Source organism: Chiloscyllium plagiosum, chromosome 15 (assembly GCF_004010195.1).
Source record: "Chiloscyllium plagiosum isolate BGI_BamShark_2017 chromosome 15, ASM401019v2, whole genome shotgun sequence".
NCBI classification, from domain to species: domain Eukaryota; kingdom Metazoa; phylum Chordata; class Chondrichthyes; order Orectolobiformes; family Hemiscylliidae; genus Chiloscyllium; species Chiloscyllium plagiosum.
The window spans coordinates 12,904,751-12,921,869 of NC_057724.1; positions in this window are offsets into that span (position 1 = coordinate 12,904,751).

Sequence of the window (17,119 nt, forward strand, 5' to 3'; positions counted from 1 at the left end):
TCTGTCTCTCCCTCTCCCTCTATTTATTTCCCTCTCTTTCGTTTTTTTGCTCTTCTCTCCATCCTGAGGTTAGTAAATCCACAATTAGAGTTTAAACTGTTGGAATTGGATTGAAAATTGGACTAATGCCTTTCAACAGTGAAGAAATGCTTTGGGCGGTCTTGAATCTGAAGTCTTATTCTCCCAAATAAAGTATTTTCTTCATTTGTAATGTAAATCTGCGCTTTAAAAATTATTTTTTACAAACTAAGTACACTTTAAAGCATTATCATATTTATTTATTTTATGGCTGGTTTCTGTTCACATTTGACTCATCATTTTCTGTTTGTATGTATGTGAGTACTGAGCTTGATACATGAAATACCTGTTGTTTATATAGAGAGAACCAGCTATATTATGTTAATGTTCTGTAGGGAGAAGAAAATGATTACACGATTTTCTGAGAAAATCTTAATGTTATCGGTGTATGTGAATACACCTTAGCAAATTCTACTAATTGCTTTTTCCCTGCAGTTTGCATATGACATTAACTTGACAGAGGTGCTGTAAAATTGTTTAAATGATTTTTCATGCAAAGCATTTCACTAAAGTTGCTTGAGGAACAATAACTTATGCAATCAAAGGTTGTACGGGGCAAATCTGTAGTCCTGTTTATTTTTCTACAGAATCTGTGCATTGTGCACATGGCTTCATTATTTTGTATAAATTATACAAATCTTTATAAATCTTGTTTTTTGTAAAATGGCCTAATTATGTCCGCACAATCAAAGGTTCAGTCTTGAGTACATTTTAAAAATGTATATTGCTCACAGCAAGTGTTGAATTGCAACTCTAGTGAAATGCCTTTATTAATTATTCTCCAAAGATTTGATGGTAGGAAGGTACTTTTTGAGTTTGTGTGTGTGTGCGCGCGCGCATGTGTAACCTTTCCTGTCTATAAGATCATGCAGCATATTTCTTTTCTAATCTGTGAAGAAAACATTGTATTAACTTCTTTCAGTCCTTGCTGCCAATTTGAGCCAAAATCTCCAGGTAGGTGATTTACACATGGACCAGATTGCAACAGTAAATTGACTTTCAGGGGACATGATTTCATCAAATTGTTAATTTTGGTGGCAGTCTCTATTTAGAAATGTACCCATATAAATATATTTTAAGAAGTCAGCATTTCAGGGATTTTTCTTGCCTTTTGGGCAGACCAAATGTAATGTTGATATGCAATGATTTACTGTGAGTTACAGTTGACCATTTTTATACTGTAAAAAGTGTAAATATGTAAGCTTTTGTTTATAAAATAGTTATTACACTTACATTCACAATGGTGTGAGTTCTTATTTGTTGAATGAATTGTTTTTCCCAAAACTACCATTAGTTGTGTTTCTATTTTCCTGTTGCTGGATTGTACTCATTTTACAATCTTAGTCTCTACTTCTATCACCTCCATTTCTTAAAATGCATGGATTTCAAAATCTTTGGCTTGGATATGTATAGCAGTACACCTGTAAATGGTAGTTTGGCCAAGGGGAAGGAGATGTTAACAAATCATTTGTAGGTCCAGTATCGAACAGGATTGGGAGTGGATGTGGGTGTCAGTGGTTGGTTGATGGTTGTCTTCCAACCCTCAGTCCTGAGAGCATTCTCCTGTCTGACAGCTTTAGGAGAGAAGTTCTGTGTCTACTCTCTGCTACCCAAACCTGGACGAACCTCTGTTAGCTGTCATTTGGCCACTATTAAATCTGAAGAGGTTACCAGCCTCTTTAAATATTTAAATTGCTTACCTGGCTTCCTGAAGTGGTTGACTGCCTGTCCGTTGTGCCATTTGTCAAAAGTGGAACCAGGGCTGCTGTTCTTTTATCATGTGCCTAACGTCTCACTGAGCCTATTCCCTTGACCCATCTTCAGAGCCTCCATTTAAAAAATCTACTTATTTCAGCCATATTTTTGGTCACGTTGTAATTGTCTCTTTGCTGTGGGACATTTTACTTCAACAGTGCAGTCAAAAAGCAAATTGATGATTGATCCAAAAACCTTTTTAACTTTTGCTTCCTGCAAATATGAAGGCATTAAAATGAAACTGACCACATTCCATATTCTGAAAGATTTGCAGCTTTTTAAGTCAAAATGGAAATTAGATCAATATTTCATTCTGACTTGACATTTGCATAGCACTCAAGCTGTCTTCGAATGTAATAACATCGATTAGATGTTTTCATTTTTTTTGCAGTTAGTGACATGAGCTGATCTCTACTTTCTGAAAACTAATTGAAAATTAGTGTTATGATCCCTGTGGAGACCAATATCTTATATTAAAGAAATGCATGCTTTCAGTAATCAAAAATATCTCTCTGATTTCAATTTTTAAATCTTACAAACAAAATTTTAAAAACAAAAATAAAGCAGTATTTGCTCACCATGATTTTAGTAGAGAAAATATACTCTAAATTACGGACAGAAAGCCAATTAACTTTAAAAACCTGAAACTCCCCTCTTTTGGTTATATTTCCACTGTCATTTAAAATAGACTGTGAATTTAATAGACACTTGTTCTGTAGGTGCAAGTCCAAGATGATTCTTTGCTCCAAGGAGCTTGCTTCTTTTCCTTTCCAGTCAAGTAGCAGCCATGCAGCTCCGAGGCAATGGCATTTTGCCCTTGGTTTATTTAGTCAGTGTGTGAGCTCATATCAGCATTCTGCATGGTGAACAATAAATATTTCTGATTCTGTCCCTGGTCTGCCTTTTCTAGCCCTGGCCTCCAGTTAAATTGTTAACCCACAAATCCATATGTCTCTAGCCAAACCTCTACCCCTTCCTTAAAGTTGCCATACTAAGAGACAAGACTTATATCACACATTATTGGTGGTGAAGGCGAAAAGCCCTCTGTTTTGGCACCAGTCCAAATCGGGTTAGGTCAACATATTTTTTGACTCCATGCGAATCCTTGCCACTTATGTGAGATTGTGTGTGTGTGTGCTCAGACTTACACACACACCAATTCTCAGTGTGCTCAGACTTACACACACACCAATTGACAGGTTTACGATTTCATCCTCCTTGTGGTGTTTTACCCCTTTTTCATTTCAATGGAATTAACAGAAAAAGGTGAGGGAGAGCAGCTACTTGGAATTTTCTTTTGTTACTTCCATACAGAAGGGCATGATGGGTGCTAGCTTTTTAAAGGCTGGATGTTTCTGCTGTATTGCTCTTAGCCAAAGCTTGTAGCCACCTGTTCAGCAACCAATCAAATGTTTGTTACTGTGCTGAACCCACAATAGTCAGGATGAAAAACCAGAAACCACAGAGTGTGCACAAGCAGCGCTGTTCTATCTGGAATGCTCCCTCACTGCTTGAATCATTGCAGCTACACCTCTCTACACAAATTAAAGCTGGCCAAGAAGTAACAAAGAGGATTGATGAGGGCTGAGCGGTGGATGTGATCTATATGGACTTCAATAAGGCATTCAACAGGGTTCCTCATGGGAGACTGGTTAGCAAAGTTAGATTTTGTGGAATACAGGGACAATGAGCCATTTAGATACAGAACTGGTTCGAAGGTAGAAGACAGGGTGGTGGTGGTGTGGGGCTGCTTTTCAGACTGGAGGCCTGTGACTGGTGTACCATAAGGGTCAGTGCTGGGTCCTCTACCTTTCATCATTTATATAAAAGATTTGGATGTGAACATAGGAGATATAGTTACTAAGTTTGCAAATGACACCAAAATTGGAGGTGAAGTGGACATCCTCAATGGGATCTTGATCAGGTGGGCCAATGGGCTGAGGAGTGGCAGATGGAAATAAATGTGAGGGGGGAGTGTTGCTGAACAAAGTGCAGGTTCATAGTTTCTTGAAAGTAGAGTTGCAGGTAGGATAGTGAAGAAGGCATTTGGTATGCTTTCCTTTATTGGTCAGAGTATTGAGTATAGGAATTGGGAGGTCATGTTGTGGCTATACAGGACATTGGTTAGGCCACTTTTGGAATGTTGCGTGCAGTTCTGGTCTCCCTCCTGTAGGAAGGATGTTGTGAAACTTGAAAGAGTTCAGAAAAGATTTACAAGAATGTTGCCAGGGTTGGAGGATTTGAGTGAGAGGGGAGAGGCAGAATAGGCTGGGGGCTGTTTTTCCTGGAGTGTTGGAGGCTGAGGGGTAACCTCATAGAGATTTATAAAATCATGAGGGGCATGGGTAGGATAAATAGACAAATTCCTTTCCCTGGGGTGGAGGAGTCTAAACTAGAGAGCATAGGTTTAGGGTGAGATGGGAAAGATATAAAAGGGACCTAAGGGACAACGTTTTCACGCAGAGGGTGGTACGGGTATGGAATGAGTTGCCAGAGGAAGTGGTTGAGGCTGGTACAATTATAACATTGATGAGTATATGAATAGGAAGGGCATAGAGGGATATGAGCAAGTGCTGGCAAATGGGATTAGATTAGGTTAGGATATCTGGTCGGCATGGACAAATTGGACCGAAGGGTCTATTTCTGTGCTGTACATCTCTATGACTCTAAAACCATAAGCCATCCTTTTTGTAAAGAAATAAATTCTCATTAAACAGTTCTTTTCAGTTGTATGAAACCAGAGAAAATGCTGATTACAATGTGTGGTAGACATAATTTGCTCAGAATGCACAGATTCCCATCTTTAGTTTTGGATACTGAAGAATTGTATGCCATGCTGATTCACCAGAATTGCAGCTTGGTTTAAAAGTTTAAATTATGAATAATGGGTTGCGTAAACTTGTATTACTTTCAGAGTGGAAAACTGAAGATCAATCTGAAAAAGGTTGCTAAAATGTTAAAAGTTGGGTGGAGAAATGCTTTCTTTTGGGTAATTAAGAATATGGGGACATGATTTTGATATACTCTGACCAACTCTGGAGGGAAGTGGAGGTGGACTCTTTCCCTCTTTTCTCCTACGCCTCCCCCACACCGCACACGCGAACACAAAAAAATGGAAATCCAGGACTTTTCACAAAGAGCAGTGGATACTGGAACAAAAGCAGCTTTGAAAGCAGAGCAACAGATTTGCTTTAGATATTTTAGTTATCTAGGGAGCTGGAACAGCAGGAGGCAAATATATTTGAAGTATCGAACACTTACCATGCTGTCAAGTGACTCATGGAAAAAGCTCCAGGGGATTGAATGGCAATTCCTATATGCATCTTGAATACATCAATCGTCCCAAAAATGCACCGAATCAGGTTGATTTAAAAGTCAAAAATATGTAAAATTGGAAAAGGCTAACAATACATGGCATCAATGGAAAGGAAGATGGCTTACTGCTAGGATGTTTGCTCCTAATCCAATTCTATGCAATGAAATGCATCAGGTCGAAGGTCAGCTATTTTGTCTTGGCTTAGGAGTCTGTTGGCAATCTTTACATGTTGGTAGGACTGAGAGAAACTTGAAGAAATTAGTATAGATAGAGGTTCCGAGTGGTATGGCAAGCTTAAATATAGATAAATCTCCAGATGAAATGTCCTCCACCTGTTGACTGAAGCAAGGGAGGAAGTAGCAGAGGTGCTGCCAATTTTCAGTTTCTCTGTGGCCACAGAAGAGGTGGACTCGAGGACAGCCAATGTGGTAGTTATTCGAGAAGCAAGCAAGGGATTAACCAGGAAATTACAGACCAGTCAGTTTAACTTCTGTAAAACTATTGGAAGTAATTCTGAGGGACAGAATAAATCTGCATTTAGCTAGGCAGAAATTAATTAATTAGCCAGTGTGGTTTTGTTAAGCAGACATCCCAACTGGCAAACTTGGTGAAATTCTATAGTAACTGTAAATGCCAGAGGAAACATCACCGAAGTGCTTCACAGGAGGCTCCCAAGCACTGAGGATGTCACCTTGACAGGGGACGAAACGTCTGCAAAACAAATCCCCAGCTCGGCGAACAGAACCACAACAACGAGCACCCGAGCGACAAATCTTCTCACAAACTGAGTAGTAACCAGGTATGTAGATGAGGAATATATTTGATGTAACCTAGTCTGAGGTCAGCAAGGATTTTTGATAAAAGCCCATGTGAGACTGGGAAATGGGATACAAGGAAATATGGCCAATTGAGTCCAGAATTGCTGGAGAGGCAGGAAGCAAAGGGTAATGGTCAAGGGGTGTTCTTGTGACTGGAAGCCTGTGTCCAGTTGGGTTCTGCAGAGATCAGTGTTGGGGCCCTTGCTGTTTGTAATCTATACATATATAAATGATTTACACTGGAATATCAGAGGGATGATCAGTATGTTTGCAGATTGTATGAAAATTGGTAGGGTGGATAAGTAGTGAGAAGGATAACTGTAGACAACAGGAAGCTCTAGATGGGCTGATCAGTTGTACATGGGATTCAATCCTGTTAAGTGCGAGGATTAGGCAGGGACGAACAAGGCAAGAGAATACATGATGCACACTAGGACTCCGTGGAGCACCGGTCAGAGGGATTTGGAGTACGTATCTACCAGTGGGAGTAACTATTGCGTCTTATGGGCAGGTCTGTGGGCTGATTATCTTTTGGCAGCTTTTACACAATTTTGCCTACGACATTGTTGGTCTTGCCTCCAATCTGGCCTCGCCAGAAACTGCAGTAGCAATTGATGCTGGTTGACCAAAAGACCTGGAGGAAAATAAACATCAGATGGCTGAGAGATACACTGTAGTGTTGGTTGTTGCTTTCGAATTGCAAATAAATGGTTTTAATAACCTATTTTAGCCCAGATGGGGCGCATTCTGGAGGGGAAAAAAACCCCTCCCTGCAGGTACGTACATAGTAGTGATCTGCGAAAGGTACTGATGCAACATAGGATCCTGCAAGACCATCAGTGCTGGTAAGATATGTCAACACAGACTGAAGAAAGACCAGGAGACTTTATTTCCTATGCAGACTTGGATCTGGGAGTCAGCTCAAGGACCAAACACCATAATAGATGCTGACTTGCTTATTATTGGCCCTACCAATATAGAAATGTTAATCTTTTATAACTGTAGCTGTCACGATTGAGGTAGAACTAATCCAACTGAAGTCTGTAACATTAGTATCACGCTGAAATGTCTGATACAACGGTGAAGTGAATTAAATTTATTGTCACGTACTGAGGCGCAGTGAAAAGCTTTGTCTTCTGAGCAATACAGACAAATCACATAGTTAAGTAGCATAGATAAATAATAGGTAAACAGCGGCAAAAACAAAAACACAAGTACAGGTGAATGTTAAGAGTTTGTGAGTGCATTCAGCATTCTAACAACAGTAGGGTAGAAACTGTTTTGAAACTGCTGGTGTGTGTGTTCAGGCTTCTGTACCTTCTCCCCAATGGTGGAAGTTGTAGAAAAACATTGTCAGGGTGGGATGGATCTTTGAGAATGCTGGTGGCTTTTCCAAAACAGCAGGCCTGGTAGATGGATTCTATAGATGGGAGACTGGCCTTTGTGATTGTCCAGGCTGAGTTCACCACGTTCTGTAACTGTCTCCGATCTTGAATAGTACAGTTGCCATACCAGGTAGTGATACATGCAGACAGAATGCTTTTGATAGCGCACCTATAAAAGTTGGCAAGGGTATTTGCCTTCATGCCAAATTTCCTCAGCTGCCTGAGGAAGAAGAGATGATGTTGGGCCTTTGTAACCAGTGTGTCCACATGAAGAGTCCAAGAAAGCTTTTTGTGGATGACCACTCCCAGGAGATGACACTCTCCACTTGTTCCACCTCTGTGCTGTTAATGTGTAGGGGGCTATGAGTAACATCCTGCCAAAAGTCAATAATGAGTTCCTTGGTTTTGCCAGCATTGAGAGCTAGGTTGTTCTCAGTGTATCATTTTTCCAGGTCTTCCACCTCCCATCTGTAGTCTGTTATGTCGCCGTCTGCGATTCGACTAGCTATGGTGGTGTCATCAGCGAACGTGTAAATGGCATTAGTCTGGTATTTAGCGACGCAGTCATGGGTATACAGTGAGTACAGTGGGGGGCACTCCTGAGGGCTCCGATGTTGACTGTTAGTGAGGATGAAATATTGTCCCCAATCTTCACTGATTGTGGCCTGTGGGTAAGGAAATGGAGCATCCAGTTGCAGAGAGTAGGGCTTAGTCTGAGATCACTAAGTTTAGTAATCAGTCTTGAGTAATCAGTCTGTAGTCCATGAGTAGGGTTCTTATGTAGCTGCTCTTGGTGTCAAGATGTTCTAGGGAGGAGTGAAAGGAAAGTGTTATGGCATCTGACATGGATCTATTGGTCCGACAGGCAAATTGGAGTGGGTCAAGAGTAGTGTGGAGGCTGGAGTTGATAAATGCCATGACCAGCCTTTCAAAGCACTTCATGACCACTGAAGTTAGGTCCACTTAGGCACAGGGATGATGTTGGCCCTCTTGAAATGGGCAGGGACAGTGGCCAGCTGCAGGGAGAGGTTGAAGATGTCTGAGAAGACCTCTATCAGTTGCACTGCCTGGTACTCCCGTCTGGTCCCATCGCTTTCCTAGGATTCATACGAAGGAAATCTGGTCTGACCTTTGTGCAGTGACTCTTGGGATAGGTTCGTTCGGACTTATCGGAATGCGAGTTTCCTTTCTGCCGAAATTCTGCTCAAAATAAGCATAGCAGGTGTTGAGACGATCTGGGAGGGATAGGTCATCTGCTATCTTGGAATGTCTCTTTTTAGAACCTGTGATGCCATTCAGTCCTTGCCATAGTCACCGGGTGTCTATCTGGGTCTCTAGTTTGGATCGGTATTGGTCCTTGGCTGTCTTAGTGGCTCTGCAAAGGTCATTCTTGGATTCCTTATTTGCATGGGTCTCCTGTTCTGAAGGCCTCATGTCTGGTTTTTAGCAGGTTCTATATGTCCTGATTCATCCAGGGTTTCCTGTTGGGGAACACCCGGATTGACTACTTTGGTATGCAGTCCTCCACACACTTGCTGATAAAGTCTGTGATGGTGGTAGCATACTCATCCAAAGTGTACATTGAGCCTGTGACTATTGAGCCATCTTAAGACCATACCACTGGAAGCGAGGTCGTGATACATTACCCCACTGCAACTCCTTTCAACAGGTACCTTTCATGTACACCATTATACAGACAACATCAAGCATTAGAAGTAGATGATCAAAATGCAAAAAAAGCATGCTATAGTCCGCTTTTGTGGAAAATGTAATGGCAGTGGGTTAGCCAAATAACCAGGCTCCTTTGCATGTTCTATGTGCGAGTTAATGGTTATAATATAAATTGGTCTCGACCAACGTAAACACTATAGAAATGATGTGTTGTGCAGCCAGAGACAATTGGAAACTTTAACTAAGACTGGACCAGGAAGGAGAGCATATACATGGATGGGGGAAGAAACAGTTGCTTTGCCCATAAGGACAACAATTTGCTTGGGTGCAAATTTAAGATCTCAAGCATCCTAACCACAAAGACAGGAAAGCAAATCTTGGATAAATGTAGAGCATTGCAGAACATCCTTAAGTTTGCCCAGTTGCCATCATCTGACAAGATTGGTGCAGATAGCTTTTGAGGATGTTCCCCAGGATGATAACTGATGTCCAGGAATCAGTCATCCAAGAGCTGTTAAAGGACTGTTCATCCTCCAACCAATATCCCTAAATGTCAGGACATCGATGACCAGTTATTTCCAGTAGAAGAGTTATTAAGCAAGAGGTTTGATCCCAAGGTCAAGGCAGGGGCTGGTGGAGTAATAACTGGAGGCGAATTGAGTAAAATTAAATTCCAGGCCAAGAGATCAGAATTCAAGAAAATCTAAACAATCTGACAGAGCAAAGAATGTTGGTGCAAAGACGCAACTGGAAAAGGAAAAGGATGTTCAGAGAAGCTCAAATACTTTATAAATGCAATGGATGGTGGTGGTGGAATAGGCAGTGTCTGGGCTCAGCTCAGGGTTTGCCTTTTCCATCCTCCTCTTTTCAATTTTTTTTTTTTTTAGAAAACTTGCTTTGTTGTAAGTGTCAATGGTGGGATTGGAGTGTTGCAGCAGCTGAGGGCCTGAAGTGGGGCGGTCAGGGGGCTCGGTGCAGAGCGAGATGACGAGTGGGTGGTGGTCCCAGAGTGGAGGAAATGGCTTTGGGGATGGTGGGACAGCTAGTGGTCAGCTGCTCAGGGCAGAGCGGGATGGTCAACAGGCGTGGCAGTGGAACTGGATGCTTGGTAGGCCTGCAGTGGAACCTGGTGGGATGGGGGCGCAGAAGTAGAGTGGGCCGGCAGGCTGGGGCCCAGTGCAGTCTACCTGTCTCAGACTGCGGTCAACAGCTTGTGAGCCTGTTTGGGTACACTTAGTGCAGTGGAAAGGCCCCAGAATAAGAGACTTCAGGCTATAGAAGGACTGTAATGTTAATCTTAACTTTTTTATTTCTTTATTTTCCTAATTAATACTATGAAAATCTAATGTAAAACTTTTAGCTATTTTCTTTTTTTTCTCTACTTTGTACCTAAACTATTTTAGTACCTAAGATTTCTAACTATGTACTTAGTATCTACGATGGCACCGTATGTGGTGACATTGTACATTTTACACTGTGCTCCTGTACATTTGTACTAATTCTAAAAGTCAGTTAGCCTGGCAGATTGTGGGGGCACCATCCAAAATGAACTTGAACTTAATTTCACGTCTGGACACTCAGTGCTGAATAATAAGGCAAACATTAGAAAATGTACGAAATAATTTGGTCAGAGACAGTATGTACAATTAATATGCCACATAGAGGACGAAGAGGTAGACAAAGTTGTCATAGATTCAGATAAAAGGAGTGTGGTAGGTCCAGATGAAATGAGAAATGAAACCAGATGAAATGAGGTCCAGCATTCAAGTTATCCATAAACAGGATGCCAAATGTGTACCTCAGCTCTTCTCCCTGTGGTGGAAATCATGCACAATTCCATATTCATTCAAAAAGTGTTGAATTTGCCTACAACTGAAGACCAGGAACTTATCAGAAATATTGATAACTGGAGGCCCATCACAATTTTAATTATTTTGCAAATGTTTTGTCCCCCTTACCGGGTGACATCTTCAGTGCTGTGTAGCTCTGCTGGTGGTGGTGTTGTTGTGATCTGCCCAAAACTTTTATGGTTCTGTCTGTCATGGCAGATGGTTCTATTTCTGGTTTTGAACCGTAGTGGACTGGAGATGGGGTCTATTTCAACATGGTTGTTGATGGCACCAGTGGATGAATACCAGACCTCCAGGAATTCTGTAGTTTGTTTGTCTGTCTCCGTATCATAATGTTGTCCCAGTTGAATTGATGTCCTTCATTGTCAATGTGTATTGACATGAGGGAGAACTAGTTTTGTTTTGTTGCAAGTTCATGCTCATGTATTCAGGTGGTGAGCTTCCTACCCATTTGTCCTATATAATGTTTCTCACAGTTGCTGCATGGTATTTTCATATTACATTCGTCCTGCATGGTGTGGCTGGGGGTCTTTTGTGTAATATAGTAGATGGCAAAGTGTGCCAGTGGGTTTGTGTGCTGTCATTATTCCCAGAGGATGTAGGAGTTTTGTAGTCAGTTCTGAGACATTTCCAATATAAGTTGGGTGGTCAGTGTGATGAGATGCACAGTGTCCTAAAAAAAGAGGAACGTTTATACAAAGTATTGGCTAATAGTGGGTACCCTCGCAGCTTCATCTGTCAATGCCTAGCATACAAAACACCAAGAAGATGAGCATATTTGGTCATTTTTGTTGATCTGCCATTGTGTCAGTGGTACAAACTTGATTTTTTTTTTGGCCAGACAGTCCTGAACGCTTTAATTGAAGGGGCGTTTACTAAGTCAGTCAGCATCTGAGTTATTTAGAGAAATCTTACTCAAGCCCTTTGCAGCAGCAACTTGTGACAAACGTGTCAATTCACTTTGGAATTTCAGTGTGCACACCATGCTTGAAGTCTGTTAATCCTGAAGTTAATGCTTACCTTGAGCTGGCCATCCAGTACTCTCCAGATCTTTGGATTCTTTTGTCATTCATGGAAAGACTGGATGTATTAATTCTGCAAAGCCTGTCTATTACCGTATGAGCAAATAATATTCAGAGATCTCTGGACCTGTTTATCGATTGTTCAGCAAAAATAAAAGGCTGTATGTGTTGCTTAAGAGGCTGCAATTCGGCCGAAATAATATTCGCTGACTCATCCAAAATTAAATGTTTGCCTTCCATCTGACATTAAAGGTTTTTGGATTTTATTATTGACGTAGCATGAAGAGCCATGTGTTTCATTCTTTGATTTTGTTTTGCTTTGCATTTAATTTTCACTGCAGTGCTTTATACTAAGTTTAATTCAGGCTATTTAAACAATACAGGCCTGTAGTAGCAAGTTTCAATCACCCAATGGTGTTCGCATCAAATCAGGTATGACTGCATCATGCAAACTTACTCTGTTCTGGCACTGGTCAGATGACTCAAAGTGACAGTGAGCTGATCTCCGCATGTAGATAGCTTGGGTATTAGTTTAAAAAAGCCAGCCCTTTGTATATCCAAACCCAAGATGATGGTATTGTATTGTCTCACAACTAATATGCAGTATACCTTGAAGAGACATGCTAATGACACTATGGTTGTATCATTGCATGACACCTGAATATCTAAAGGTTTCCATCACCATCATGACAGGGCTACTTGAAACATGACACACTTTTAATGTTTTAGAAGTTGTAAGTTTGATCAGGATGTTGCTGCACTTAAGCAAAGAGGAGCCATTGACTAATCTTTAATGCTATCAGAGGCTTTTGACTTTTAACTGGAGAAGCAAGCTATTTGTTTTTCAAAATAGAGACAAGGTTTCTGGTTTGATAATAGGTAAACCTGCTATCTCTTAGTTGTTGGATTTGTAAATTTGTACAAACTCAAATTGGTGTTGTTCCAAATAGTTTGAAGTGCATGGCTGTTGTCTAGCTGATCTTGAGTGAGGATTCCTTGTGTCTGGCCAGAGAACTTGTATTCTTTTAGAAACAACTACTGCTCCTTATCACTGTCCTGCTAGTATGATCTGCTATCATGTTGTTGACCTATTTGCTTTCAGGATATAGTGTATATTGCCACCTCGCTGTTATCTTGAGTAACGTCGGAACCAAATATGTGTAACACATTTGAAGATTTGACAGATATTTATTATAGTTCCTGTGGTATGCATATATTATAGTCACAAGTCCTTCAGTCTCTGAGCTAGTATCAAGCTATTTGATTACAAACATCACACTTCCATCAGCCTGTCATGTTTCAAGTAGTGCTCGTATGATGGTGATGGAAACCTTCAGATATTCAGGTCTCCATGCAATGATACAATGATAGTATCATTAGCATGCCTCTTAAAGGTATACTGCATATTTGAGAGTCATAGAGGTGTACAGCATGGAAACAGACCCTTCGGTCCAACCCATCCATGCCGATTATATATCCCAACCCAATCTAATCCCACCTGCCAGCACCCGGCCCATTTCCCTCCAAACCCTTCCTATTCATATACCCATCCAAATGCCTCTTAAATGTTGCAGTTGTACCAGCTTCCACCACTTCCTCTGGCAGCTCATTCCATACACATACCACCCTCTGCGTGAAGAAGTTGTCTCTTAAGCCTCTTTTATATCTTTCCCCTCTCACCCTAAACCTATGTCCCCTAGTTCTGGACTTCTCCCACACCAGGGAAAAGACTTAGGTGGTTTAAAATGAAAAGATTCTTGCCTTTATCAAAATGCAGCTCATCCCATGGTAAATTACATTGGTATAATGAAAACTGGTGTGCAGACTGAGGAAATCTAGCTAGTGGTTCTATTGACTTCAAGATTCAAACTTCTTTTCCAAATTCAAGCTTTTATGACATCAGGTTGGGCATGGCTTGATGTAGTCTTTAGCATTAACCATTTCAGAATCATTTGCTGATACCACAACGCAATGTGGATCTTTGATCCTCTTTCTCACATACCCCAATGAGGTTGGGGCTGAATTGTTGCTTCTATTTGTCTTAGGAGTAGTCGCAAGGCCCATCTCGCTCCTTTTGTTAGTTTGGAAATTACTGCTTGTAAAGTTCAACTGGAAGTGTCATACTGTCACACAACCACTACAGTGTTTTGTTGAGACATACTGCAGTAAGAAATACTATAACATGTATTGTTTCCCAGTCACCCTGAATAACATCAATGTTTGTTTTTACTGCACTTTCATCAAATGCGTGTTGACTATATCCTTTCTGAATTTGTGCTACTCTCATTTATTTTTCTTAAATCCAGCATTTAAAAGCAAATTACTTTTTCCAAATCATTTTAGTGGAAAAATGTTCAATAAATCCAGAAATTAATGGCATAAGATATTGAACATTAGCTACATTCAAAGAATGAGTAATTATGATAAGTATAATTAGTTATTTCAACTTGCAGTGGCATGTGAATTGTTGTTGACCGGAATTGCCCAAAGAAATGAATCTCAAGCATGAGGAGAATCAAAGTGACATCCTGCCTGACTCATATACTGACTAATCATTCACAGATAATGTATACTAAGGACAGGTTTCCAATATTCCAATTATCCCCTCGTGACTGATTACTAAACTTAGTGATCTCAGACTAAGCCCCACTCTCTGCAACTGGATCCTCAGTTTCCTGACCCACAGGTCACAATTGGTGAAGATTGGGGACAATATTTCATCCTCACTAACACTCCAACACTGGAGTGCCCCAGGGGTGCGTACTGAGCCCCCTACTGTACTCATTGTATACCCATGACTGGCGCCAAATACCAGACTAATGCCATTTACAGGTTTGCTGATAATGCCACCTTAGTCGGTCAAATCTCAGATGGCAATGAAACAGATTTCAGACAGGAGGTGGAAGACTTGGAAAAATGATGTGCTCAGAACACCATAGCTGTCAATGCTGGCAAAACCAAGGAACTCATTATTGATTTTCAGCGGGATGGAGCTTCCTCTCCCCCCAACCCTGCCAAACACGCATGCGCGCACTAACAGCATAGAGGTGGAACGAGTGGAGAGTCTCAAGCTCCTGGGAGTGGTCATCCACAACAAGCTTTCTTCGACTCTTCAGGTGGACGCACTGGTCACAAAGTCATCTTCCTCAGGCATCTGGGGAAATTTGGCATGATGGCGAATACCTTTGCCAACTTTTACAGATGTGCCATCGAGAGCATTGTGTCTAGATGTATCACTACCTGGTATGGCCACTGTACCATTCAAGATTGGCGATGGTTACAGAGAGTGGTGAACTCTGCCTAGACAATCACAAAGGCCAGCCTCCCATCTATAGAATCTGTCTACTAGGCCCGCTGTTATGGAAAGACTGCCAGCATTCTCAAAGATCTTGGCCATGTTTTTCAGCATCCTGTACTATCGGGGCGAAGGTACAGAAGCCTGAACACTGTGTTTCAAAACAATTTCTACCCCACTGTTGTTAGAATACTGAATGCACTCTCAAACTTTTAACATTTGCCTGTACCTGTGTTTTTGTTTTTGCCACTGTTTACCTATTATTCATTTATCTATGCTACTTAATTATGTGATCTGCCTGTATTGCCCGGAAGACAAAGCTTTTCACTGTGCCTCAGTGCATGTGACAATAAACAATAAATTCAAATCAATTCATTAAAACTATTTGAGAGCCAGATTTGACTGTACCAATGAAGCCGTCATTGTAGCGTGGGCTTTGTCAATGGTTTCCCCCCTGTCTTTCCATCCCCGCCTCCCCCCTTCATCTTAGAGAAGTTGAAAAAGGAGGAGAGGTGGGAAAGAATCATGTCAAATTTGTAAGAATGAAGTTGTGGATCTGGTCCTTGCTGTTAACAAACTTGCAAAAAAAATGATAAGTTTCTTATAATCTTGTTAATGTTTTTTTAGTATTTTCTGTTACCTATTATTCAAATTCCCAAAAAGTTATCTCTAACCATGAAATAAATCATTCACAATTGGATTGCGGTTGGAGATGTCAGGCATTGCCCTTGTATTTTGAAAAATGGGTTTGGGAATTTAATCTACTTTTGATCATGTAAATATTAACTTCAAACAAGGAACTCAATAGCTCACAAGATCTGGAAAGATCAGCAATTACTCAAAGTTGGTGTCATCATTCACATAATGGAAAGACCTGAGCTATTGTGAGCTTTCAGAACTGCACTCGTATAATGTCATGCTTTGACATATGCTAAAAATATAATTGCTGCTTTTAAATTTCCTCAAACCCCATTTCACTCCTTCCAATCAGATTTCTGTCCCATCATTGCAGCAAAAAGGATCTTAATCAAAGGTCTCAATGATGCTAAGTCTGGTCCGTGATGAATTACTTCCTCTCTACAGTCTTTATTATGGACCTTCACACCACTTCCCTCTTGTACCAGTCATCCATTTCCCAGCTCATTTGAGCTATCCTAGTGTGGCTTCATTGCTCCCTTTCCAAATATAACCAGATCAACTTTGCTAATGTCCTCTGCACCTATCTCTCATTACGCTCAATCATAAGCTGACTTTCTGAACCCATATTCTCCACATCATAAAAATACTTATCCTTAATCACTCAGGCTGAGGCAGAAATGGTAATCGATCTGGTTGAAATTATCACGCATGATTTCATTGAATCATAGAACCTCCACAATATGGAAGCAGGCCATTCGGCCCATAGCACACCGACCCTCGGAGTATCCCATCCTCTGACCCTATCCCTGTAACATTGCATTTCCCATGGCTTATCCATCTATACTGCACACCCTTAAACACTGTGGGGCAATCTAGCATAGCCAATCCATCTTATCTGCACATTTGGACTGTGGGAGCACCCAGGGGAAACTCGTGCAGACACAGAAAACTGCAAACTCCACACAGACCGTTGTCTGAGGGTGGAATCAAACGTGGGTCCTTGGTGCTATGGTTCTATAATCACTAGTGTCAACTCTAAACACAATCATTCCAATGGCTTTTCACATTTTATTTACTCCAGTGCATTTATCATCCTGACGTAATTGCAAGCTTGCCCCTAACTTGTCATAAAATACAAACAAAATAGAGTGGATCTTAATGTGAAATGGGGTTCTATTGCACTTAACAGGAAAAATGTGTCTGTTTTTATTTTAAACAAAGGACTAAGGGTGGTCTGGTTAAATGGAAGGATTTGATTGGATAGGTGCAGAGATGTTTCCACGTGTGGGT